Genomic DNA, 26,904 nt, shown 5'->3' on the forward strand with positions numbered 1-26,904 from the left:
CTCCAAAGTCAGTCAGATTTTGCTTTGAATTCTTCTTTCTCAGCTTCTGTTTATGAGTGGGATCATCCCATACTCATCTTTTATTTTTCAATTCTTCCCAGAGGAGTGTTTCATTTGGTTTTTCTAGAGGGGAGAGGCTCTTTGTACTCAATAGTTATAAGAATCTCCTGTAATTATAATAACATAGTTGGTGGTAATAGTGCCTTCGCTCTGGCTGCCTGAACGGAATATCACAGACTGGGGGACTTGAAAACAGGTGTTTATGTCTCACAGCTATGGAGGCGGAAATTTGAGATCAGGGAGGCAGCACGATTCTTGCAGCTGGGTATCTACCTGATGCATCTTCACGTGACAGAGACACAGAAAAGAAACCTCTTCCTCTCCTTGTAAAGAAACCAGCCGGGAGTCGGGCGTAGCTCAGCGGGTTAAGTGCAGGTGGCGCAAAGCACAAAAGATCGGCATAAGGATCCCGGTTCGAGCCCCCAGCTCCCCACCTGCAGGGGAGTCGTTTCACAGCTGGTGAAGCAGGTCTGCAGGTGTCTGTCTTTCTCTCCCCCTCTCTGTCTTCCCCTCCTCTCTCCATTTCGCTCTTTCCTATCCAACAATGATGACAGCAATAACAACAACGATAAACAACAAGGGCAACAAAAGGGGAAATAAATAATTAAATAAATAAATGTAAAAAAAATTAAAAAAAAAAAAAAGAAACCAGCCCCCTTTTGGGAGCTCCACCCTGTACTGCCTACCCCAAACCCCACCTCCAAACACCATCACACATGAACACGAAAACATTTCACTCCTGGAAACCACACATTCAGCTCACAGCAGACGGAAAGACACAAGATCCGACTTATTTATGTACCCGTGAGCAGATATATATATATATATATATATATTTACCGCAGCACACGTCTGACGTACAACATTTTCGAGAGGAGGTTTAGAGGAGAGAATAAGATACTGAGTCTCTGTAGGAAACTCCTGAACAGTCTTGATGTATGTGTACAGGAAGCCCTAGTGAAATGACCCACCAGCAGTCATTTTGGATTCAGCGAGGTGTTCAGACTCACAGGCCTCTTCCAGGTCATCTTTGGCCTTTGGCTCCCTTGGAAGCGCACAGGTGAGGAGGCACAGCCTGCTGGTCAGAGGCTCCAGATGTCGTGCTGCTGTGAGGAGAGCGTGGAGCTGCCGTACAGCAGGTCGTAGATCTGCCTCAGCACATCCACATCAGGGATGAGGCTCAAGTGCAGAGTGTGGAGATCCTCATTAGTAGGGCACACGGGAGAAGCCTGAGTTAGAGCCTGCTATCCCCAGGGGAGCCGCAGACTTCAAAGTAGTCACCCAATAAATATTTTACCAGCGGTGGCTGTGGCTTGCTTCCTACTTACAAGAGGAGGCAGTCACCTACTTAACACAATCGGCAGAAGAATAGCTGAGGACTGACGTTCAGGTAAAATACCATTAAACTGCTAGACAGAGATTGTCAGATGACCAGGGATAGCTCCCTGGAGGAGGGGCCCTTTGCCACAAGCTTTAAAGCAGGGGCAACATCGAGGAAATCTAAGGGCATTCCAGGCAGCAGGGACAGCAGGGACAGCAGGGACAAAGGCTCAGGCAGATTCGTCTGGTTTTTTTTTAAATTTTTTTTTTAAGGAATATTGAACAATGAAGGGATTTTGTAAATATGTAATGAAGCACCCTCCCCTCCCCTCCTCCCCTCCTCCCTTACTCCCCTCCTGCCCTCTCCTGCCCTTCCTGTCCCCTTCCCTTTTCTCCCTTCCCTCCCCTTTCCTTCCCTCCCCTCCCCTCTCCTTCTCACTTCTGGCCCCTCCTTCCTGCCTCTCTCCCCTCCCCTCCCCTCTCCTTCTCACTTCTGGCCCCTCCTTCCTGCCTCTCTCCCCTCCCCTTCCCCTCCCCTTTCCCTTTCCTTTCTCCTCCCCTCCCCTCTTTCTCCTCCCCTCCCCTCTTTCTCCTCCCCTCCCCTCCCCTCCCCTCCCCTCTTTCTCCTCCCCTCCCCTCCCCTCCCCTCCCCTCCTTCTCCTCCCCTCCCCTCCTCCTCCTCCCCTCCCCTCCCCTCCCCTCCCCTCCCCTCCCCTCCCCTCCCCTCCCCTCCCCTCCCCTCCCCTCCCCTCTCCTCTCCTCTCCTTTTCTCTGCCATGCTTTTCTGAGGCTTCTCATCCTTGTGATTCTATCTCCCTAGGTAGACTTTTAGACTTTTTTTTTTTTCTCTCTGATAGAGTATGGAAGAGAGAGGAGAGACACTCCTCCTTGGGAGACTTCCCCTTTTCACAGTGCTCTCATGTGGTGCCTGGGGGCTCAAACCCAGGTCCTTATGCAGGTAAAATTAGTGCTCTGTGAGGTGAACTCTCTTCCCACCCCTGTTGTTTCAATTTCTTTAATTCCATGTCTGGGCTTCACACATGCTTGAGACCACTATCTGGGCCAAATTTTTTCATTTTTTTATGAGAGCGAGACAGAGACAGAGAGAGACAGACATAACATCTGGTGCCATCCATTATGCTTCTGTGTGGTGGCCAGGTTTGAACCCAGGGCATGAAAAGAAATGTGCTCTACCAGGTGGGCAGTTGAGAAACGCTTTGAAACACTGGTGATATACAGTACTGTTTATCAGTTTGGGGAATGTGTACATGAAGCAGACATGATGCCCTAAGAGCTTCTAATCCAGAAAATGACTATCACTTCTACCTGGAAACCAAGAGCTATAAGAATGCTACTAAAACATGATAGGAGTAATGAGGGGAAACATACTTTTATATTGGTAGGTTATTAGCTGTTCATATTTTTTAAATTTTATACTGTCTGCCCTTTGGAAAATGTTTTGAAGGAGCCATTCTACTTAATTTTTCAACTTGTCAGTGATGGCACTCGCAGAATAAGATATTCAATACATGTTAGCTCTTCAGTCTAATTTGTTTTTATCTTGCTGGGAAAGGATCCAAAAGTATTTTATAGAATGTGAGGTTAAAATAATGAGGGGGGAGTCGGGCGGTAGTGCAGCGGGTTAAGTGCACGTGGTGCAAAGTGCAAGGACCGGGATAAGGATCCCGGTTTGAGCCCCCGGCTCCCCACCTGCAGGGGAGTCGCTTCACAAGCAGTGAAGCCGGTTTGCAGGTGTCTATCTTTCTCTCCTCTCTGTCTTCCCCTCCTCTCTTCATTTCTCTCTGTCCTATCCAACAACGACAACAACAATAATAACTACAACAATAAAACAACAAGGGCAACAAAAGGGGATAAATAAAATAAAACTTAAAATAATGAGAGGGTGTTTGCAGGCTGATACAACCAGCCCTCAGAGTGCAGGACAGTCAGTCTTCCATCTGCTCCAGGCCTGCATACCTGTCTCATTTTCTCTAGACACCTGCTCTTCACTGATAGAGAGTCTTAACCACCACAGTTTGTTCTGAAACCAATATAGATAACACGATAAAAATTAGCCCTAGGCAGTAGAGTTGCCCAAACTGGCTGTCATAAGTAAGCTTTGGATCTGAATACTGCATTGATTATTTACATTTCTTTGTAATTTTGCATGGGCAGGAGAGAAACAGATCAGTCAAAAAACCAAACCAAACCAAACCAAACCAAACCAAACCAAACCAAACCAAACCAAACCAAAACAAAAAAGACCCCAAAACAAAACAAACAGCCAAGGAGGTGACTCCGTGGTAAAAAACATGTGCTTTGCATGTATGAATTCCTGGATTCAATCCCAGGCATTGCATAAAAACAAAAAGGACAAAATAAACAGAACTCACACACGATTGAAAAGTGCCTTGGTGGGCGGGGGAGACAGCATAATGGTTATGCAAACAGACTCTCATGCCTGAGGCTCCTAAGTCCCAGGTTCAATCCCCCGCACCACCATAAGCCTGAGCTAAGCAGTGCTCTGGTGTTTTTCTCTCTCTCTCTGCATCTTTCTCAAAATTAAAATTAATAAAAAAAATTAAAAAAAGAGAAAAGTTCCTTGGCTACTCTCTATCTCACTAAAAAGAAAAAAAGAACTTAAATAATGGGGTATAGTGAAACTAACATTTGATAGATTCAGATATCGTTGGCAAAATTATGAAGTATAGCTTATAATCTTTCCCTTTATAAAAAAGAAGAATTTATTTACTTTCATGAGAAAGTGATATGGAGAGAGAGAGAAGGAGAGAGGGAGAGGGAGAGAGGAAAAGGGAGAGGGAGAGAGGAAAAGGGAGAGGGAGAGGGAGGGAGAGAGAAAGAGAGAGAGAGAGAGAGAGAGAGAGAGAGAGAGAGAGACTGAGACCTGAGTATTACTCAAATGTGGCATATGGTGGTGCTGTGGACTGGACCTGGGACCTGTGAGGTTTCAGGCATGCAAGTCTTGTTCACGTCCACTAAGTATCTCCCCAGCCCTGACTGTTGTTATCATTGTTATTGTTTTGCTGCTGTTGTTTCTCCTTCTCCTTCTCTTCCTCCTCCTCCTCCTCCTCTTCCTCCTCCCCCTTTTCCTCCTCCTCTTTCTCCTCCTCCTCTTCCTCTTTCTCCTCCTTCTCCTTCTTGTAGGAATTGTGTCTTTCTGATCTGATTGAAGTTTTCTTCTTTTACACTTGTTCAGTTGAGGTGATTTTCTTATGTTTAATGGAGTGTTTTAATGGAATTCAGCATGACTCGGCTTTCAGAAACAATTATTTGCCTCATTAGCATCTGGGATGCACTTTTTTTTTTTCAATGATAAAATTTTTTTATTGTTGTTGTTACTGATGTCATCATTGTTGGGTAGGACAGAGAGAAATGCAGGAGGGGGGGAAGACGGAGATGGGGAGAGAAAGATAGACACCTGCAGACCTGTTTCACCGCTTGTGAAGCAACTCCCCAGCAGGTGGGGAGCCAGGGGCTCGAACCAGGATCCTTACACTGGTCCTTGCGCTTTACGCCACGTGCACTTAACTGCACCACCGCCCGACTCCCTGGGATGCACTTTGTGACCAGTGGTAAAAAAAAGAAGTCTAAAGTTAGCAGAATTCATTGTATATATTTTGGTGTCAATAATGTTGTGAGTCAAATAGTTTGGAACATCTTAGTTTTCCAATAATAGAAATCATTGCTCAACTAGGTATGATATAAGCATTAGAAATGCTGTTGAAATAAGTAAATCATTTTGTGAAGAACAAAGCATAGTAGTTGAAACTGTTGGGAGTTTCTACTCAACTCTTGTTTTTTCCCCTTCACACATCCCATAAGCTTTAACACACACCTGATTCAAAGTAGGCTGGTCAGATTCCCTGGATGAATAGGACTCAAAATAAGCTAGAATCATATTTATAATCTGGGAACTGAGAGGTAGCTTTGCTTTCTGTATAGACAGAGAAGCAGAGAACAGTTTGTCTTCCAAGAGAAAAATAAAGCATGGAAATGGTAAGGAAACAGGACTTCTTAGTTCTTGACATTGTTCAGTTCTGTGACATCTATAATAACTTGTATTTTATTTATTTACTTACTTTATTAGTGATTAAAAAATGATCAACAAGATTGTGTTATTTTAAATAAATGTATTGTTTAATTTTTTTGTTACTAGGGTTATTTCTGGGGCTCAGCTGTCTGCATGCCAACTCCACCTTTCTGGTAGCTTTTTTTTTTTTTTTTTTTTTTTACCTCCAGGGTTATTGCTGGGGCTTGGTGCCTGCACTATGAATCCACTGCTCCTGGAGGCTATTTTTTCCCTTTTGTTGCCCTTCCTTGTTTATTGGTGTTGTTACTATTATTGTTGTCGTTGTTGGATAGGACAGAGAGAAATGGAGACAGGAAGGGAAGACAGAGAGGAGGAGAGAAAGACAGACACCTGCAGACCTGCTTCACCGCCTGTGAAGCGACTCCCCTGCAGGTGGGGAGCCGGGATTCTCAAACCGGGATCCCTATGCCGGTCCTTGCGCTTTGCGCCACATGCGCTTAGCCCACTGTGCTACCGCCTGGCCCCCAGCTTTTTCTTTTTAATTGAGTGTGAAAAATAGGGAGAGATAGGGAGAAAGAGAGAGAAGGAGAGACACAGGCAGCTCTACTCCACTGCTTGTGAAATGTCCTCCCCCACACCACCCCAGGTAGGGACTGGAGACTTGAATTGTTGTTCTAAAACATGGTATAAAGACAACTTTTCTTCTGGATTAGAAATCATGAACTTAAAAAACTACACATTTGGGCAGGGGTAGATAGCATAATGGTCATGCAAAGAGATTCTAATGTCTGAGTTTCCAAAGTCCCAAGTTCAATATCCCACACCACTGTAAGCCAAAGCTGAGCAGTGCTCTGGTAAAAAACAAACGACCTACACATTTAAAAATCCTACTTGAAACTACAGACATTTATGCAGTGAAGGGCGTGATGTAATTTTAAAAATTCTTTTTCTTTGGGGTTGTGCCTTTGGACTTGGTAAAAATAGTCAAGGTAGTTAGTTTGCCATAGGAGAAATTTGGAGTCCATGTTGATTGTTCTAGATCTGGAGCCAGACTTGTGGGCATGGGCTGTTCAACTACTCAGAGCTTGCTTTGTGACCATCAGCTGTTATTACTGTAATTTTATAAGCCGCAGAGAGAGGGGGCAGACTAATGGGAATTGACTGCTAAATGATTGTGCACCTCTCTGGGTAGGAATGTGAATGCGGAGAAACTAACCATTTTATGAATGACTGTGGAAGCAATTTCTAGCTCTACTCTATCTTTTAGATATTTTTAACTAGTTAGTGGAATTAACAAGTTTGCTTTGTTTTTGTGCCATTTAGCAGCAGAAGAAGTGGATCTTTATACCCTAGAACCTTTCAACTTCAAAATGAAGGACAGGGAAGTTATTTTTTATTTTTTATTTTTAATTTTTTATTTAAGAAAGGATTAGTGAACAAAAACATAAGGTTGGAGGGGTACAACTCCACACAATTCCCACCGCCCAATCCCCATAACCCACCCCCTCCCATGGTAGCTTTCCCATTCTCTAGCCCTCTGGGAGCATGGACCCAGGGTCATTGAGGGTTGCAGAAGGTAGAAGGTCTGGCTTCTGTAATTGCTTCCCCGCTGAACATGGGCGTTGACTGGTCGGTCGATACCCCCAGTCTGCCTCTCTCTTTCCCTAGTAAGTTGTGTCTCTGGGGAAGCTGCACTCCAGGACACATTGGTGGGGTCTTCAATCCATAGAAGCCTAGCCAGCATCCTGGTGGCATCTGGAACTGCAAACTCTAGGGAAGTTATTTTTATGGGCGATCAAACATTCTTATTGTAATAGGAGGGTTTTTTCCCTGGGCCATTCTAATCCTAACTCTTCTACTTTCAGGGTTACAAGTACACAATGTGCTTAGAGACTGGCTGGTCAGATTTTGCAATCTGAATTTCCTTCTCTAGTCCTAATTCTAGCTATAATACAATCCCCTCACTTGGACAGTCTCTTCATTCATTTAACTATTCCCTTGCTATTTTAACTTGCAGTGTCTTTTTCAGTCATAATTTTGATCCCATTTGCTTTAGTAAAGTCTCAGTTGTGGAAGATTAACTTTGGAATTCACCCATGAGTTCATACTGGAAAGCTTAATGTAATCTTTTTTTTTTTTTTTTCTATAGAGACTAGAAAGTAAAAGAATGGTGACACAGGAAACCACTCACTCCCCATCACTGAAGACAAGATATGTGAGTCTTCTCTTTACCTCTAGGAAAATTAAATAGAGTTTTCTCGTAATATGGGTTTTTGCTGTTAACCTAGTAAATAACAGGTTCCAATTGAATTTTCCAGAATGCAGGCTTTGTGGGTATTTGTTGCAAGGACTTTTGCCTTAATGAAATCTGGCAGTACTTCTTCAGGTGAGACAACCAATTTTGTCTCTGCTCTGGCACTGAACCAGCCATCTGTTCAAAGTCTGGCTTTTAAATACAAAGCAAAAATAAGAAAATATAGCCAACTTGGTGGTAACAGCTGGTGGGAGAAAGAATTATCATGTTTGACAGTGTCTTTTGGAAATAGACAGGGAGGTGAATCAAATACACTTTATTGCCTCGTCTCTTAGAAGCTTGTAGGTTAGTTGGAAATTTAATTTCTGACTTGCCTGCCTTCCTTTGCAAGCTGTGCCATCCACACATTCTTCCGTAGGGGCACTGTGTAGAAAGCCTGGCATGGTTATTCCTCTAAACAAAGGGAAATTGCATTTAGCCAGTGTCTTAAGGACTTGTTTCAGCCTGTGTGTATTTTAAAACCAGAAATCAACATGGGCAGAACTTGTGCATTTTATGGCAAATGATTATCTTTAAAGAGATATTGCTAAGCCAAAAACAAAACAAAAAAAACCCCTCTATGCTAATGGTACATGAACATGGAAAATCTTGTTTTAGATGAATAAATTTACATGTGAACAATGAGAATTTTATTCCAAACCATCTGGAGTAAACAATATTCTGGTCTGGTTTTGCAGCTAATTAGTTGTTTCAATTTTTTTTTTTAATTCTGCTTTTTAGCAAGCAGATGAAGCTATGGCAGACCCTTAAGCGTAGCTGTTAGAAGCAACCTTCTCTCTACGCAGACACCGTACTGGTACTAGGCTTTGGTATATGAAGGAAGGTGAGAGTGATAATCGGTCTTAGAGGCTAAGGGCATTTCTTGCTTCTCTTTTTGGAAAGTGCCAGGAGTTCATGATAATATAGTTTTCAACTTTGCACTTAGAAACTTTGTTTTATCTTCCCCTCAAAGATTTATATAAAGAACCTTTTTTTTTTTTCTGCCAAAGGCCAATCAAAAAGGAACATGGGATCAATGAAAGGTGCTAAAAAGCTGCTTTACCTTATTTTCTGGGAGAAATATACAATGTTTGTTCACTGAATGTGAAACCAAGTTATCTATTATTTACCACAAACCTTTTCTGGAACAAAGTGAGGCATACATTATTTATTCCGCATTATGAAATGAAGTAAGAATGGAGGGAGAAAGGAAGACAAACTAGAGTGAATCTGAATGAGAGAGAAATGCAGGAGACAAAGATATGTATCTACTGATATTAATCTCTATAGATTTTTATAAAGCTCTGTCTATAATATCTATTTGTAACCCCTCTCTACCATCTGTGTATTGACTGGGAGCAGGAAGAGGAAACAAAAGAATATTTCTATACCTCTTATAGAACTTACACCCCTGGTAATTGTCTATAACTTGAGATTAGCACTGTGCTATATATACCATTAAATTTTTCCATTACAATTCTCGATTTTATTTGAAAGTTAGTCATTGAGTATATAATGAGGATCTGCCACTTGTAGGACACTCTGTTGTGGCATGGGAAATGGTCACATTTGGTGAACACATACCATGTGGGTTACTCTGTGTAATTCTTTAAAAAAAATTTATTTATTTATTCCCTTTTGTTGCCCTTGTTGTTTTATTGTTGTAGTTATTATTGTTGTTGTTGTCATCGTTGTTGGATAGGACAGAGAGAAATGGAGAGAGGAGGGGAAGACAGAGAGGGGGAGAGAAAGATAGACACCTGCAGACATGCTTCACCGCCTGTGAAGCGATGCCCTTGCAGGTGGGGAGCCAGGGACTCAAACCGGCATCCTTGAGCTGGTTGTTGCACTACTGCCCGACTCCCATATTCTGTGTAATTCTTACAAAAATCCTGAGTTGGAAGCTGTTGCCCTCCTTCTTCCCTATTTTCATGTAGAGAAAGGAGGATATGAAGAAGATTAAGCTGGCAAGATTTCACGATATCTTGATATGTTTTCTGATTTCTGCCGTATAGTTTCATATATTTTGGCTATATATATTTACATATATATATATATATATAGCTTCATATATCTTGATATTAAGCTCTTACTAACAGTGTAACAATTGGTGTGTAAACTTTCTGGATAGGAGAATAGTGATGAGAGTTTAAACTAGCTTCAGTACCTCACGGGAGGCAACTGTCTACATTTCCTCAAAGTACAGTCCAGGGGAAGTGCAAGGATGTGTAATACTGGGCTGGGCGTTGTTGCACTTGGCTGAGCGTACCTGTTCTCATGCACAGGGATGCAGAGTCTCAGCTGCAGAGGAGAAGCTTCATGAGTGATAGATAGAGCAGTGCTGCAGGTGTTTTTCTTTCTATCTCTCCAAATGACACCCCTTCCTTTCACAAGTTCTCTCTGTTTCTATATATAAGAGTATGTAACCCCAACTAGAAACTATGAGGAATCAGGTAAGGTGGCACGGGAATTTAAAGCAGAGAGATACATTTTCATTGAGCTGTTTCCTTAGTTTTATTTTGGAGGTTAGGTTCCTATATGGGAACATTTAGATTGTTTTGAAGAATGGATAAGATTTGAAACTGTGGATTAAGGAATAACATAACTGGAGTTATCAAGGGAAATAGGAGCAATCTCTTCATTGCTCTATTCTTATAATGATGCTTTGGGCTCTCAGGAAGCAATACCACAGTGGTCCACAAGGTGGTGGAATAACTCTATGTTAATGTGGTAAAGTAGCACTTGCTAAAGTAGCACGGACTAATAAAATATCCCTTCTATATAAATGGGATACATTTTTCTCTGTTGAAAATGAGATAACATTGAAAATTCTTACAGGAATTTCAGAGAAATGCTAACTTTTGCTATCCTATGTTTAGATTTACATTTCTGAATGTGAATTTGTGAATGAAGCTCCTTCCAGGTGTAACTTGAATAGGTATGGGCTTCCAAGATGATACAAAATACTGTCCAGTGATCCTAAACTAGGAAACACGTTTATTTCTCTGAGAGCTAAATGTTGGACAAGTTTCATGCTGATTAAAAACCAAAACCCAACATGATTTAAATTCTTTAACCAAATTTGAATGGCTACAGTGTGCAGTCATCATGCCATGTGCAGTTTGCAAGATGTGCCTTCTGCTTGGATCACATTACATCCATATCTGCTGAGAGTTGCCAAGGGCAGCTTTAACAATTTTAGTGCATTTTAATTTTATTATGTGCTGCTAGGGCCTCATGCATTCTTCGCTACTATTGCTGAGTGCCAATTCCAAGACAGTTTCCTTATTCTTTGGTTTAGGGAGAAGGAGAGAGAAAGAGAGATAAGAGGGAAGGGACAGAAAAACAGAGAGAGAAATGAGAGGAAGAGAGAACAAAATATGGTCCCACCATTCATGGAGCTCCTGTTTTGCTGTCCATGGTGCTCCCACGTGGTGTCAGGGTTTGAACCCAGGGCCTCATATACATTGCACTAGGCAATTTAGTTCACAGAGTGCTCCAGCAAGAAACTTTGCAGTTAGACATTTACCCCACAAGGATGATAATAATAAAAAAGGATTTAAATAAAGAGATACTAGACTCAGTCTACAGCAAGAGAAAAAGTACCAGAATGGGTATGAGTGATTTAATATTGATTTACAAAATTATAAGATAACAGGGTTAATATAGAGATCTGGTGGTGGGAATTATGTGGAGTTGTACCCCTCCTATCCTATGGTTTTGTTAAAGTCTCCTTTTTTTTTTTTTTTTAAAGATAACAGGTTAAAAATTCCACACTGTTCCTACCAGAGTTCTGTGTCCCCATCCCTTCCACTGGAAACTGCAGTAGTTCTCCCAAGGTTGCAGATATGTGTTGACTGTTATTTCTATAATTATCTGTCTATATTTATATATATTTGCCCATTTTTTTCCTATGGTCCTGCATTCTCTTCCTAAGTCACATGTACATCCATCACTACTTCCAAGCTTCCTTCCTCCCCCCACCTTCTTTCTCCAGGTCCTGATGGAATTGGACTTTAGAGCCCTCTGGTCATCCTCCCCTAATGTTTCTGGGCCCAGATTCCTTATGGGGTGCAGAAGGTGGAAGTTCTAGCTTCTGTAATTGCTTCTCTGCTGGACATGGGTGTTGGCAAGTTGATCTATACCTCCAGCCTAGTGGGGCTCTGGAGAGGTGAGGTTCTGGGACACATTGATGAGGCCATTTGGTCAGGGAAGTCAGGATGGAATCACAGTAGAATCTGTAACTTGGTGGCTGAAAGGCAGTAAGACATAAAGCAGAACAAAATGTTTAATAAATAGGAACCAAAAAGTAGGAATAGAGCAGATAAGAAAAGGGATCTTAGGGTAAAAAGAAGCTAGGAAGTCTATGCTCCTAGGTATGCTCCTAGGGGACCATGACTTTAGTAATTTTTGCTTGAGCTTGATAGCTTGATGGAGGTGGATTAAAAATATTGTCTGAGAAGATGGTGTCAGAGTTGAGATTAGGGCTAGAAAGCTGGATTAGGGCAGAGAGTAGCTCTCAAACTTGGAGAAAATAGATAAATACCAGAGATACCAAATCTGAGATATCAGCCATTAAACTGGTGAGAACTTTCCTAATACATAGGACTACATAGTTCCATTTCAGAGAGTGCACTCTTCTAACAAAGTTACAGACCCTACTATAGACTAGGGCCTTGGGTACTGGGTACATGTATACATGTATCCATAAGTCAGGGTCAACTTTATACCTCCAGTAAAAGTGCTTAATAGTCAGCTGTGATTAGACTTAGACCTGATAAGCCTGGCAATCTAGTAGAAAGGCCTAAAGAAGGCACCATAAATTGTCTAATCAAATTTATTACTTAGGCCTACACACCTTCCTCTCATATCCCTACTTCACTTCCCTCAGTCACTCTATTTACTCAACTAGCTACACAAAAGAAAGATGTTTCTCTTAATCTCTTCTGACAGTATTGTTGTCACCCCTTGATAATCTACAGAAGAAATACTGTATACAGTTAGCCAAGAAATATACTAGCAAAATATATATCAACTAAAGGACAATTATTGTTCTTGTGACAACCTTTATTGGAATCATCAAACAAGTGAATGCAGTAAAACTCAAGGTTAAGTTAGACTTGACTAAAATCCTAGGTGCATTTCCTCCCTAGCTTGAGGCTGGGCCCCATAAACCTAATACTAGTTTGGGTACAACAAATGATACTCAATATTTTAACAACTGGGAGAAAGTAAGCTTGTCAAGTAAAGAAGGGACCACAAAGGCTGGAAAGGAGCAAGAGACTGGCTCAGTTAATGATGGCCTTCTTGATCACTGCCAGGCCACCCCATCATCGGGGGCCCTAGACAGGGAATCCTTGGATTACTCCAAAGATACAATGGACCTGGACTTCTAATAGATCTCTCTCTCTCCATCATTACTGGTCACTTCCAGTGGGAACATAATCATAAGGCCTCTTGTGGCTTCTTCAGGACTGTACCCTCACTATGAACTAGCAAAGTTAGGGACTGCCCCACTTACCAAAGGGATGCTGGGTCATCCTCCTCTGCCACTCGAGGAAGACTGGTCCTGAAATGAGTGCAGCCTAGAATGTTCCCAGCTGTGACTATGTACTGCTCAGACTGACAGGGCCTCAGAGGTTACACAGGCTCCTGTGCTAAATATGAATGTATATAGGCTCTGGGTCAGACTGATGTGGTAAACAGGAGTCCGAATTCTTAGAGGTCATTATATTGTTTTTTTTTAATTTCTTTATTGGGGAATTAATATTTTACAATAAACAGTAAATACAATAGTTTGTACATGCATAACATTCCACAGTTTCCCATATAACAATACAACCCCCACTAGGTCCTCTGTCATCCTTCATGGATCTGTATTCTCCCCACTCACCCACCCCAAAGTAAAAGAGTCTTTTACTTTGGTGTGATACGCCAATTCCATTTCAGGTTCTACTTGTGTTTTCTTTTCTGATCTTGTTTTTCAACTTCTGCCTGAGAGTGAGATCATCCCATATTCATCCTTCTGTTTCTGACTTATTTCACTCAACATGAATTTTTCAAGGTCCATCCAAGATCGGCTGAAAACGGTGGTCACCATTTTTTTACAGCTGAGTAGTATTCCATTGTGTATATATACCACAACTTGCTCAGCCACTCATCTGTTGTTGGACACCTGGGTTGCTTCCAGGATTGGGCTATTACAAATTGTGCTGCCAAGAACATATGTGTACACAGATCTTTTTGGATGGATGTGTTGGGTTCCTTAGGATCTATCCCCAGGAGAGGAATTGCAGGATCATTCTAGCCTTCTGAGAGTTCTCCAGACTATTCTCCACAGAGGTTGGACCAATTTACATTCCCACCAGCAGTGTAGGAGGGTTCCTTTGACCCCACACCCTCTCCAGCATTTGCTGCTGTTACCTTTTCTGATGTATGCCATTCTCACAGGAGTGAAGTGATATGTCATTGTTGTCTTTATTTGCATTTCTCTGACAATCAGAGACTTGGAGCATTTTTTCATGTGTTTCTCGGCCTTTTGGATCTCTTCTGTGGTGAATATTCTGTCCATGTCCTCCCCCCATTTTTGGATCGGGTTATTTGTTGTCTTGCTGTTGAGTTTGGCAAGCTCTTTATATAAGTTGGTTATTAAACTCTTGTCTGATGTATGGCATGTAAAGATCTTCTCCCATTCTGTGAGGGGTTTCTTGGTTTGGGTAGTGGTTTCTTTTGCTGTGAAGAAGCTTTTTAATTTGATGTAGTCCCATAAGTTTATGCTTGCCTTAGTCTTCTTTGTAATTGGATTCGTTTCATTGAAGATGTCTTTAAAATGTACGCAGAAAAGAGTTCTGCCAATATTTTCCTCTAAGTATCTGATAGTTTGTGGTCTAACATCCAAGTCCTTGATCCACTTGGAATTTACTTTTGTATCTGGTGAAATACAGTGATTCAGTTTCATTCTTCTTCATGTTTCAACCCATTGTTTGCAACACCATTTATTGAAGAGACTCTGCTTTCCCCATTTAGTAGTCTGGGCCCCTTTGCCAAAGATTAGATGTCCATAGGTGTGGGGGCTCACTTCTGGGCTCTCAATTCTATTCCACTGGTCAGTGTGTCTGTTCATGTTCCAGTACCAAGCAGTTTTGATGACAACAGCCCTATAATACAATTTGAGATCTGGGATTGTGATGCCTCCAGTTTTGTTTTTTTTTTCTCAAGATTGTTTTGGCAATTCTAGGTCTTTTCTGGTTCCAGATAAACCTTTGTAGCATTTGTTCTATTCTCCTAAAAATGTGCTTGGGATCTTAATGGAGATAGCATTAAATTTGTTTATGGCTCTGGGTAGTATATTCATTTTGATGATGTTAATTCTTCTGACCCATGAACATGGAATATCTTTCCACTTCTTTGTGTCTTTTTCAATTTCCTTGAGTAGTGACTCATAATTTTCAGTATACAAGTCTTTCACTTCTTTGCTTAGGTTTACTTCTAGATATTTTATTGTTTTTGTTGCTATAGTAAAAGGAATTGATTTCTGGATTTCAATTTCTTCTAACTTAGTGTTTGCATAGAGGAATGCCACTGACTTTTGAATGTTAGTTTTATAGCCTGACACCTTACTGTATTGCCTGATGACTTCCAAAAGCTTCTTGCTGGATTACTTAGGTTTTTCTGTGTATACTATCATGTCATCTGCAAATAGGGAGAGTTTGACTTCTTCTCTTCCAATCTGTATCCCTTTAATTCCTTCCTCGTGCCTGATTGCTATGGCAAGAACTTCCAACACTATGTTGAATAGTAATGGTGATAGTGGGCAGCCCTGTCTAGTATCTGATCTGAGTGGAAATGCTTCCAGTTTTTCACCATTGAGTATGATGTTGGCTGTAGGTTTGCTATATATAGACTCTGCTATCTTCAGGAATTTTCCATCTATTCCCATTTTTGGTAGTGTTTTGATCATAAAGGGATGTTGTATTTTGTCAAAGGCTTTCTCTGCATCTATTGATATGACCATGTGGTTTTTGGTCTTGCTTTTGTTGATGTGGTGGATCACATTGATTGATTTACATATATTAAACCAACCTTGCATGCCTGGGATAAACCCCACTTGGTCATGATGAACAATCTTTTTAATATACTGCTGTATCCGGTTGGCTAGAATTTTGTTCCATATTTTTGCATCTGTGTTCATCAGAGATATTGGTCTGTAGTTTTCTTTTTTGGTTATGCCCCTGTCTGCTTTTGGTATCAGAGTGATGTTGGCTTCATAGAAGCTGGCAGGGAGTACTCCAGTGTCTTCAATCTTCTGGAAAACTTTTAAAAGTAGAGGTATTAGTTCTTCTTTGAAGGTTTTGTAAAATTCATTTGTAAAACCGTCTGGTCCAGGACTTTTATTTTTGGGAGGTTTTTGATAACTGTTTCAATTTCATTAGCTGTGAAGGGCCTGTTCATGTTATCTACTTCCTCTTTACTTAGTTTTGGGAGTTGGTAGGTATCTAGGAAATCTTCATTTCTTCCAGGTTCTCTAGTTTGGTGGCATATATTTGTCATTATATTGTTTTTACATGGAATAATTTTTAAATTTTTCATGCACAGTGGAGTTGGGAAAGGTATCTCGGAAGATGAGGAATAATGAAAGTATGCCTGTCAGAGCAGCAATGTGAATTATCTAAGTCTGTGAGCGGTCAGAAACTTCAAAAGAATCCAGATTTCTTTTATACTAAAAGACTTGCTTATTTACTTTCAGCTTTGCTTAGTTGATAACAATGAATTTTTCTCTAAGCACAAACAACTAGCACAGAGCTAATCAAGGCCATACTGTCACTATTAATCTCGTGTTGCCAAAATGCACTGAGGAGCCTTGAGGCACTGAAGTCAACTCACAGCTCTTGTAGAGATATTTTAAATATTCAAGAGAAGCACGATGATAGTAACATCTGTTCTTGTTTCTGGATCTGGGATAGTTCATGGTTTTTTTCCATGAGCATCATTCCTTCATTTTCCCACTGAAGTTCTGTCTTGTGAGGGTGGGTTTTGGCAATTATAGGACAAGGAAATTAGAGTGACAGTGGTCAGCCCAGTTCCAAGGTTTGAGAAGTTGTGCAGTGATCAACGGGTACATATAACCCAGTAGCAAGTAAATGAAGTCAAGAATAAAATACATTTTTTAAAATTCATGTGAATTATATTTTCTAGTGATAAGAAGTTTAGATATAGTTATTCAGTTGTTTGGAACTAATAGAAGATATCTCAAAAAATTAATCAGATACTTAAAAGTCACCATGAAGCAAAAGTGTTTGGCAACCTTGTAGTTTAAGTAATTTGTCTCAGTAGAAATAAGATTAAATAAAACAAAATCTGAACTTGAAAAATTATTTCTTTTGCATGTTTTCGTCACTGAATCAAAATTTACACATAGTATCATAGACTTATTTCTATTTTTATTCAAAAAAAATTCTTTTTCAGTAGCAAGGAAGAGAGAGTAAGGAGAAGCAGAATATCACAGAGGCTTTTATGATGTCAGGAATCAAACTTGGATCCTCATGCTTTTAAGTCCCTGTTCTTACTACTGTACCACTTCTTGGGCTGCTCAAATAATTTTCATTTGTCTCCTCAAATCATTGACACATAGCATATCATCTAGTTTGTATCTTTGAAAGTTGCTAATGGCTTCAATAAATCATACTGATACACACACATCAATTTATTCACATGCACAAGCCTGGGAAAGTGATTGTTTTCTGAAAATGAGATCATTTTGCTGTATTGCATCTTATATTTTCATTTAACATTTCAGGGAGACCTATATTTTTTAATTAAACTGTTAATTTAGTAATTTGTAATGCTTTTAATTTTATAAGTCTACGCCTATTGTTGAAAATTAAAAGATAAGCAAAAGTAAGCTAAAATCATTCCTAGTTCTGTCCCTTCCCCTGCAAACAGTCATTATTAATACCATAATATTAGAATGTCAACTTTGAAAATAGGTATATAGAAAATGTCTTAGTGTTTCTCTTATATACATGTTTCTTTCATAAGAAATAAGAGGCAATAAGTAAATTAACATCCAGTTAATGCAAAATCTAAATTAAAAGCCTCTGCTTAAAATGCACCTGTATTTTTCTTTTAAAAGAACTTTTATTTATTTATTATTGGATAGAGACAGAGAGAAATTGAGAGGGGACGGGGAAATAGAGAAGTAGAGAAACAGACACCTGCAGCCCTGCTTAACCACTTGTGAAGCTTTCCATCTGCGGGATGGGATCAGGGGCTTAAACCTGGGTTCTTGTACCACCTGGCCCCTTTTTATTTATTTTTATTATATTAATTTATTTATTTAATAACAATTGACAAGGCCCATCTTCCTCAGGTGGCAGAGTATCTTGACCCAGTCTCCCTTCGGAAAGTGGGGCAGTCCCTACCATTGTTGTTCCACAGTAAGGGCAAGGTCCTGTAGAGGCCCACAGGTGGGTCCATGATGCCGTTCTTGATGGAGATGATCAGTGAAGGTGGAGAGGGGGATCTGTCTGAGATCTAGGTCCATTATATCTATGTGGGAATCCGAGGACTCCCTGACGACGGACCCAGATGATGAGGTGGCCTGGTAGTGACCAAAAGAGCCATCATTAAGTAATTTGTTTTTTAAAATTTTTATAAGGTTTTTTTATTTATTTAAAAAAGGAGACATTAACAAAACCGTAGGATAGGCGGGGTGCAACTCCACACAATTCCCACCACCAGATCTCTATATCCCATCCCCTCCCCTGATAGCTTTCCTATTCTTTATCCCTCTGGGAGTATGGACCCAAGGTCATTGTGGGATGTAGAAGGTGGAAGGTCTGGCTTCTGTAATTGCTTCCCTGCTGAACATGGACGTTGACTTCTTCTTCTAGCGTTTGCCCTTCTTCCGTAGCCAGTCAACAGTGTCAGGTTGAGCCTGATGTCTGCTTGTTGCTGGCTTTGAAAGTGACTGGGATCCATGTGGATTCAGTCGGCTAGGAAGGATCGTCAGTTTCCCCAATGAATGGGTACTCACGGGATGTACCACGAGAAGGTCGATCCAATGCATCCCTGCTGAACATGGACGTTGACTGATTGATCCATACTCCCAGTCTGCCTCTATCTTTCCCTAGTAGGGTGGGTCTCTGGGGAAGCGGAGCTCCAGGACATATTGGTGGGGTCCTCTGTCCAGGGAAGTCTGGTTGGCATCCTGCTGGCATCTGGAACCTGGTGGCTGAAAAGAGAGTTAACATACAAAGCCAAACAAATTGTTGAATAATTATGGACCTAAAGGCTGGAATAGTGCAGATGAAGGGTTTTGGGGGTACTCACTGTCCATTGAGTATGGTGTTGGGTATAGGTTTGCTATATATGGATTCCACTATCTTGAGGAATTTCCCATCTATTCCCATTTTTTGTAGAGTTTTGAGCATGAAAATAACAATAATAGCAACAACAAGGGAAGAAAAAATTGGGTGGCCTCCAGGAGCAGTGGATTTGTAGTGCAGGCACCAAGCCCCAGTGATAACCCTGGAGGCAAAAATAAAAAGATTTGGGGTCTTTGTTTTGTAGATCACTAGTAGGCCTATTTTAGTTATATTCCAAAGGGCCCATGACTATACTTGTGTTTCTATTTATTTTTAAAAATTTTTTATAAAGTTAAAAACAATTTTAAAAATATTTATTTATTTCCCTTTTGTTGCCCTTGTTGGTTTTTTATTGTTGTAGTTATTATTGTTGTTGTTATTGATGTTGCTGTTGGATAGGACAGAGAGAAATGGAAAGAGGAGGGGAAGTCAGAGGTGGGAGAGAAAGATAAACACCTGCAGACCCGCTTCACCACCTGTGAAGTGACTCCCCTGCAGGTGGGGAGCTGGGGGCTCGAACCGGGATCATTACAGTGGTTCTTGTGCTTCACACCATATTTCGCTTAACCCACTGAGCTACCGCCCGACTCCCCTGTTTTTTTTTTTTTTTTGAGCCTGATGTCTGTTATGCAGGTGGACACAAGTCATTGTCTGGGGAGATGATGTCATGGCTGGAAAAAGGACCAGCTGGATCAGGGACAGAGTAGCTTCCAAATGTGGGAAAGGTGCATAAATATTGTTGACTGTAAACCCCATCGATTTCATGTGATCTGGGGCCCATATTCAGCTTAGAAGCCTCTGTGACCTTTGCATCTCTGTAGATCTGAGCTCATATTCTGTGGTCACTAGTAGTAATGTCCCAAGCTGCCCTAATTTCAGGACCCATTTTCCTTCGGAGGATGGAACATTCTCTACCATTTTGATCCAAGTTGAGGGCAAGGTCCTATGGGGGCCCACAAAGGGGTCTGTTTTGTTGTTACTGATAGAGATGTGACAATGGAGAGAGGAATTTATTCGAGTTCTGGTCCTGTCTTGTCTGTTAAGGAATCTCAGGACTCCCTGACTAGGGCCTCAGTGGATGGAGTGGCCTGATAGTGACAAAGAGTCATTGTTAAAAAGATACCACTCTAGTCTGTTATTTCTTTGTATAGTTTTGTAGTATGTTACTAGTCTTGGTTCTTTATTCATATGGATTCTGTTTTGTTTTCCTGAAGATCTAGAAAATTCATGTCTGTAACATTGAAAAGTAATATTAAGAAGCCATCCTAACTTTATAGTGTTTTTATTCTGAGTACTTGTTTTTAGTATTTTGTTGAAAAGTCTTGCATTTATAAATACTAAACAGTTGTAAGTTATTACTAACATAGCAGCTATAGTACATTGATGGTTAAACCAAAAGAAAATGAAATTTTGAAATAAAAGTAACTATGCATTTTATGAATATAATAAACTAGAGATATTCTTTTTTCTTTTTTATTCTTAAAGAGTCTTTTTAAAAATTTTTTTTTAAAAATATTTTATTTTATTTATTTATTCCCTTTTGTTGCCCTTGTTGTTTTATTGTTGTAGTTATTATTGTTGTTGTCGTCGTTGTTGGATAGGACAGAGAGAAACGGAGAGAGGAGGGGAAGACAGAGAGGGGGAGAGAAAGATAGACACCTGCAGACCTGCTTCACCGCCTGTGAAGCGACTCCCCTGCAGGTGGGGAGCCGGGGTTCGAACCGGGATCCTTATGCCAGTCCTTGTGCTTTGCGCCACCTGTGCTTAACACCGCTGCGCTACAGCCCGATTCCCTTCTTTTTTATTCTTTAAGAAAGGATTAATTAACAAAACCATAGGGTAGGAGGGGTACAATTCCACACAATTCCCACCACCCAATCTCCATATCCCACCCCCCCCATAGCTTTCCCATTCTCTATCCCTCTGGAAGCATGGACCCAGGGTCATTGTGGGTTGCAGAAGGTAGAAGGTCTGGCTTCTGTAATTGCTTCACCACTGAACATGGCCGTTGACTGGTCAGTCCATACTCCCAGTCTGCCTCTCTCTTTCCCTAGTAGAGTGGGTCTCTGGGGAAGTGGAGCTCCAGGACACATTGGTGGGGTCTTGTTGAGCAATCATGGACCCAAAGCTTGGAATAGTAGAGAGGAAGTGTTAGGGGGGTACTCACTGCAAACTCTAGTGTACTTCTGCTTTCAGGTATATATTTTGCAGTAGTTTATGGATACGTGTGAACATATGCTCTCTCTCACTGAAACTGGTGTATATCTAGGTTTTGGGACTTTGTTAGAAAGTGAAAAAAAAAAAAAGAAAGGGAGGGAGAAAGACACCTACAACACTGCCTTACCACTTTCAAAGATGTCCCCCTGAAGGTGAGGACTGGGGGCTCGAACCTGGGTCCTGGCACATTGTAACATGTGTGCTCAACCAGGTGGGCCACTGCTCAGCCCCTTCAATTTCTCTCTGTTCTATCAAAGAGGGATTACCAATTAAGTAAAATAAAATTTTAAAGGTTACTATTAAAAATAAATAAATAATGCGGAGGGTAGATAGCATAATGGTTATACAAACAGACTCTCATGCCTGAGGCTCCAAAGTCCCAGGTTCAATCCCCCACACCACCATAAGCCAGAGCTGGTTAAAAGAAAAAAAAGAAAAAAAAGAAAGTGAACCACCTGAGATGGAATTAGAGTATACTATGAAAGGAAAGGTCTCACCTGAGTAATGAAGCTGAAGAGTTGTCATTCCACACATGAAGTCTCTGGACACAGTCTGAAGTGAAGCATGTTGAGGTGGCAATCGTTGTGTTGGTTAGGTTGTGATTGGCAGATGCAATATTATTTGATATGGATTGGGAGAGGCATACGGGAAAGTGGGCCCTATCCAAGGGTTCCAGGACTGGGGGAAGTAGAGGCTCTATAGTGGAGATGTGAGGTTCCTGCTGTCTTAGGGTTCAAAAAGACAATCGATAGTTAATGTTATCATCACATTGTTTGGTAATTGGGTTAACTTTGAAAAGTCCTTTTGTTAGGGTTTGCTGTACAGTACCCAGTATCTTGTATATAGCTGTGCTATTGGTTGCTTCTGATCTACTTGGTCTAGGCTTTTGAGAGAGTCTGCATATCAATTACACAGCCTATATATTAAAAAGATTCAGTTTGTGTTTTGAAAAACTTCGAGACATACAATTAATTTTCCCCCTCTCGTATTAATTAACTAGTGATTTATATGACTACATTTTACTAGGAGTATACATAAACACCATTCCCACCACCAAAAGACTGTGACCCATCCCTCCCGCCCACTCCCACCCCCCACTGTCCCAGGAAGCTGCATGTCTACCCCTCACCACAGGGTTTTTACTTTGGTGCCCTACTTACAATTTGGTCAGGTCCTGCTTTTAGTTTCCCTTTCAGATTTTCTTCCTCAACTTCTGTTGATGAGTGGGATCATCCCATACTCATCTTTATCTTTCTGACTTAGCTCACTTAACATAATTCCTTCTAGCTCTGTCCAAGATGGATCAGTGAAGGTGGGTTCATTGTTCTTGATAGCTGCATAGTATTCCACTGTGTATATATACCACAGCTTTCTCAGCCACTCATCTGTTGTTGGGCACCTGGGTTGCTTCCAGGTTTTAGCTATTATGAATTGTGCTGCTATGAACATAGGAGTACACACCTCTTTTTGGTTGGGTGTTATGGAATCCTTGGGGTATAACCCCAGGAGAGGAATTACTGGATCATATGGAAGGTCCATGTCTAGCCTTCTGAGAGTTTTCCAGACTGCTCTCCACAGAGGCTGTACCAATTTACACCCCCCCAGCAATGTAAAAGAGTTCCTCTGTCCCCACAACCTCTCCAGCATTTGTTGCTGCTGTCCTTTTTGATGTATGCCATTCTTCCAGGAATGAGGTGGTATCTTAATGTTGTCTTAATTTGCATTTTTCTGACAATCAGTAACCTAGAGCAGTTTTTCATATGTTTGTTAGCCTTTTGGGTCTCCTCTGTAGTGAATCTTTTGTTCATATCCTCTGCCCATTTTTGGATGGGATCATTTGCTTTTTTGGTCCTAAGTTTGCTGAGCTCTTGATATATTTTGGTGATTAGTTTCTTGTCTGATGTCTGGCATGTGAAGATCTTCTCCTATTCTGTGAGGGATCTCTTGGTTTGTTTAATAGTTTCTTTGGATGTGCAGAAGCTTTTCAATTAGATGTAGTCCCATTGGTTTGTTTCTGCTTTAGTCTTCCTTGCAATTGGGTTTGATTCATCAAAGATGTCCTTGAGGTGTAGGTGGGAAATTGTTTACCAATGTTTTTTTCTAAGTATTTGATTGTTTCTGGTCTGACATCTAGGTATTTGATCCATTTGGAATTGATTTTTGTTTCTGGTGAGATAAAGTGGTTCAGTTTCATTCTTCTGCATGTTACAACCCAGTTTTCCCAGCATCATTTATTGAAGAGAGCCTCCTTTTTCCATTTAATCCTTTGGGCTCCCGTATCAAAGATTAGATGTCCATAGGTGTGGGGATTTATTTCTGGGCTTTCAATTATGTTCCACTGGTCTGTGTGCCTATTTTTGTTCCAGTACCATGCTGTTTTGATGATGATGGCTTTATAATATAGTTTAAGGTCTGGGAGTGTGATGCCTCCATTTCTGTTTCTTTTCCTTAAGATGGTTTTGGCAATTCTAGGTGTTTTCATGTTCCAGATAAATGATTGTAGTGTTTGTTCTATTCTCTTAAAGAAGCTTGGTGGAACTTTGATGGGTATTGCATTAAATTTGTATATGGCTCTGGGGAGAATATTCATTTTTATGATATTTATTCTTCCAATCCATGAGCATGGGATATCTTTCCATTTCTTGGTATCAGTTTCTATTTCCTTGAGTAGCGACTCATAGTTTTCAGAATACAAGTCTTTCACTTCTTTGGTCAACTTTATTCCTAGGTATTTGATTGATTTTGCTGAAACAGTAAATGGGAGGGATTTCTGGATGTCTTCTTCCTTAGATTTAGTATTTTCATAAAGAAATGTCACTGATGTTTGTACATTGATTTTGTAGCCTGATACCTTGCTATATTGCCTAATAAGTTCCAGTAGTTTTCTGCTGGATTCTTTAGGTTTTTCTATGTATACTATCATATCATCTGCAAATAGTGAGAGCTTGACTTCTTCCCTTCCAATCTGTATTCCTTTGATTCCTTTCTCTTGCCTGGTTGCTATGGCAAGAACTTCCAATACTATGTTGAAGAGTAACAGTGACAGTGGACAGCCCTGTCTAGTCCCCGATCTGAGGGGGAATGCTTTCAGCTTCTGTCCATTGAGTATGATGTTGACTGTAGGTTTGCTATATATAGACTCCACTATCTTGAGGAATTTCCCATCTATTCCCATTTTTTGTAGAGTTTTGAGCATGAATGGGTGTTGGATTTTGTCAAAGGCTCTCTCTGCATCTATTGAGATAATCATGTGGTTTTTGGCTTTGCTTTTATTGATGTGGTGAATGACATTGATTGACTTACGGATGTTGAACCAGCCTTGCATTCCTGGGATGAATCCCACTTGGTTGTGATGAACAGTCTTTTTGATATGTTGCTGTATCCGGTTGGCCAAGATCTTGTTTAATATTTTGGCATCTATGTTCATCAGAGATATTGGTCTGTAGTTTTCCTTTTTTGTTCTGTCCCTATCAGCTTTTGGTATCAGGGTGATGTTGACTTCATAGAGGGTGGAAGGGAGTATTCCTGTTTCTTCAATCTTATGGAAAAGCTTAAGAAGTATGGGTACTAACTGTTTCCTGAAAGTTTTGTAGAATTCATTTGTGAAGCCATCTGGTCCAGGACTTTTGTTGTTGGGGAGGTTCTTAATAACGGTTTCAATTTCCTTGTCTGTGATTGGTGCATTTAGATTTTGTAGTTCTTCTTGGTTCAACTAGAGATATTCTGATGGTATCTTGTTAAGATTGTGTGGTATATTCTTGATGTGGACTAACAAATGAATGTTGCAAACATTTAATTTTTTTGCCTCTCGGGTTATTGCTAAGGCTGGGTGCCAGCACTATGAATCTACTGGTCTTGTTGGCTATTTTTTTTTCAATCTTATTGGCTAGGACAGGGAGAAATTGAGAGGGGAGGGAAAGATAGAGAAGGGGAGAGATAGACACCTACAGACCTGCTTCACTGCTTGTGTAGTGACTCCACTGCAGTTGGGGAGCTAGGGGCTTGACCTGGGCTCCCTGTGGGTCTTTGTACTTCATACTATGTGCACTTAACCCTGTGTACTACAGCTCAGCCCCCAAATATTTAAGTTTAAACAAGAAATGTCACTTGCGGCAGTGGGGTGCAGAAAAAGGTTTGAAGCAGAAAGGGAACTCAATCCTTTATTTGCACTGGTACCTCAGAGTTGGGTGAGGGAGCAGCAGTTTGAGACACGTGGAGGTAGCAAAACTGGCCGCCTCACTCAGCAACCTTCCCTGCGTCTAATCACCGAAGTGAAAGGCGGGCAAGAGAGAAAGGGGCGGAAGAAGGAGGGCTTTTATGGGAATAGCTCTCGAGAGAATGGGAAGGGGAGGAGTAACCATAGCACTCCAGGGGGCAGGATAATAACTCTCGTGAGAATGGGAAGGATGAGGAGTAACCAAAGCACTCCAACTATCGCGGGGAATCGACAATGCCCTGAGGGCACAACATGGCGGATGTGACTGCATCCGCACAATTTCCCAGCAAAGAAATTTTTAAATGATTTTTTTATTGCCACTAGGTGTTGCTGGTGCGTGGTACTTGTATGACAAATCCATCGCTCTAGATGGCAATATTAATTTCTTCCCCTCCTGTCCCCTCTCCTTCCCTCCACTCCCTTCCCCTCCTCTCTCTTCTCTTCTTCCCTCTCCTCTCTTTTTTGTATAAGAACAGAGAGAAATTAGGAGGGAAGGGGGAGATACAGAAGGAGAGAGAATGAGACACTTGCTGCACTGTTTCTCTGCTTGTGAAGCATCTCCCACTAAAGTGGTGACCGGGGGCTTGAACCCAGGTCTTTGTGCATAGTAATGTGTACTCTTTACCTAGTGTGCTACTGCCTGACCTCTGCAAATCTTTCTTACCTCTTAGTAGTAGTAGTGGTCCATTAGGATTCATCGTCTTATTTTATTTTTTATTTATTGGATAGAGACAGAGATTAATTGAGAGGAAGGGGGAGAGAGAAAGAGAGACACCCACAGACCTGCTTCACAGCTTGTGAAGTTTCCCCCTCTGCAAGTGGGGACCAGAGACTTGATGCCAAGTAGGCATGTGGGCATTTATTTTCTACAGTTTTATAGAATTCACTGTTGCTTTCAGAAGTTGAATCTGGGGGAGATTTTTGTTAAGAGATCTCTAAAAGGAACAAGCTTATAGTAGATTTGCAAGCCTTCCTCTCCTTAGCAGTTTTCGTCTCTACAAGAGAGTAAAGATCTTCAAGGAAAGGCATCAAATGCAGAGCACGAATTAATTTCAGGCCTGCAGTCTAAGATCCTAAAATGGCATAATGTGCACTCTGAGAAAGAGAGGCAGGTATCTAGTTCATTTTGTCTGCAGAATAGAGAGGTGTGGTATGGACTTGCAGATTGGGTCTTTAGTAGAACAGTAAAAATAGCTCAGACAGCAGTTTCCTACAAAAATAATTTTTCATTGGGTAGAACCTCCAGTCAAAAAAGACATTTTTTGGAGTTCTTGTTTTATTGTACGCTTGGAGATATTATGTTTCCAAAAGCAGTTGTGGAAGAGAAGAATAAATAATTAACGCAGGACAAAAAGCAGGCATCTTTTTCCAAGAGAAATGC

At 40.9% G+C, this 26,904-nt stretch overlaps 1 long non-coding RNA gene across 1 annotated transcript in view; it reads left to right on the forward strand.

Moving 5' to 3' along the window:
• Positions 1-7,472: 7,472 nt before the first annotated feature.
• Positions 7,473-26,904, forward strand: part of LOC132535310 (uncharacterized) — a 902,180-nt gene continuing 882,748 nt past the window's right edge. The window contains exon 1 of the long non-coding RNA XR_009547106.1: positions 7,473-7,646. This is a non-coding gene — a long non-coding RNA (uncharacterized LOC132535310). The remainder of the gene's footprint in view (positions 7,647-26,904) is intronic.

Source organism: Erinaceus europaeus, chromosome 21, assembly GCF_950295315.1.
Source record: "Erinaceus europaeus chromosome 21, mEriEur2.1, whole genome shotgun sequence".
Lineage (NCBI taxonomy): Eukaryota > Metazoa > Chordata > Mammalia > Eulipotyphla > Erinaceidae > Erinaceus > Erinaceus europaeus.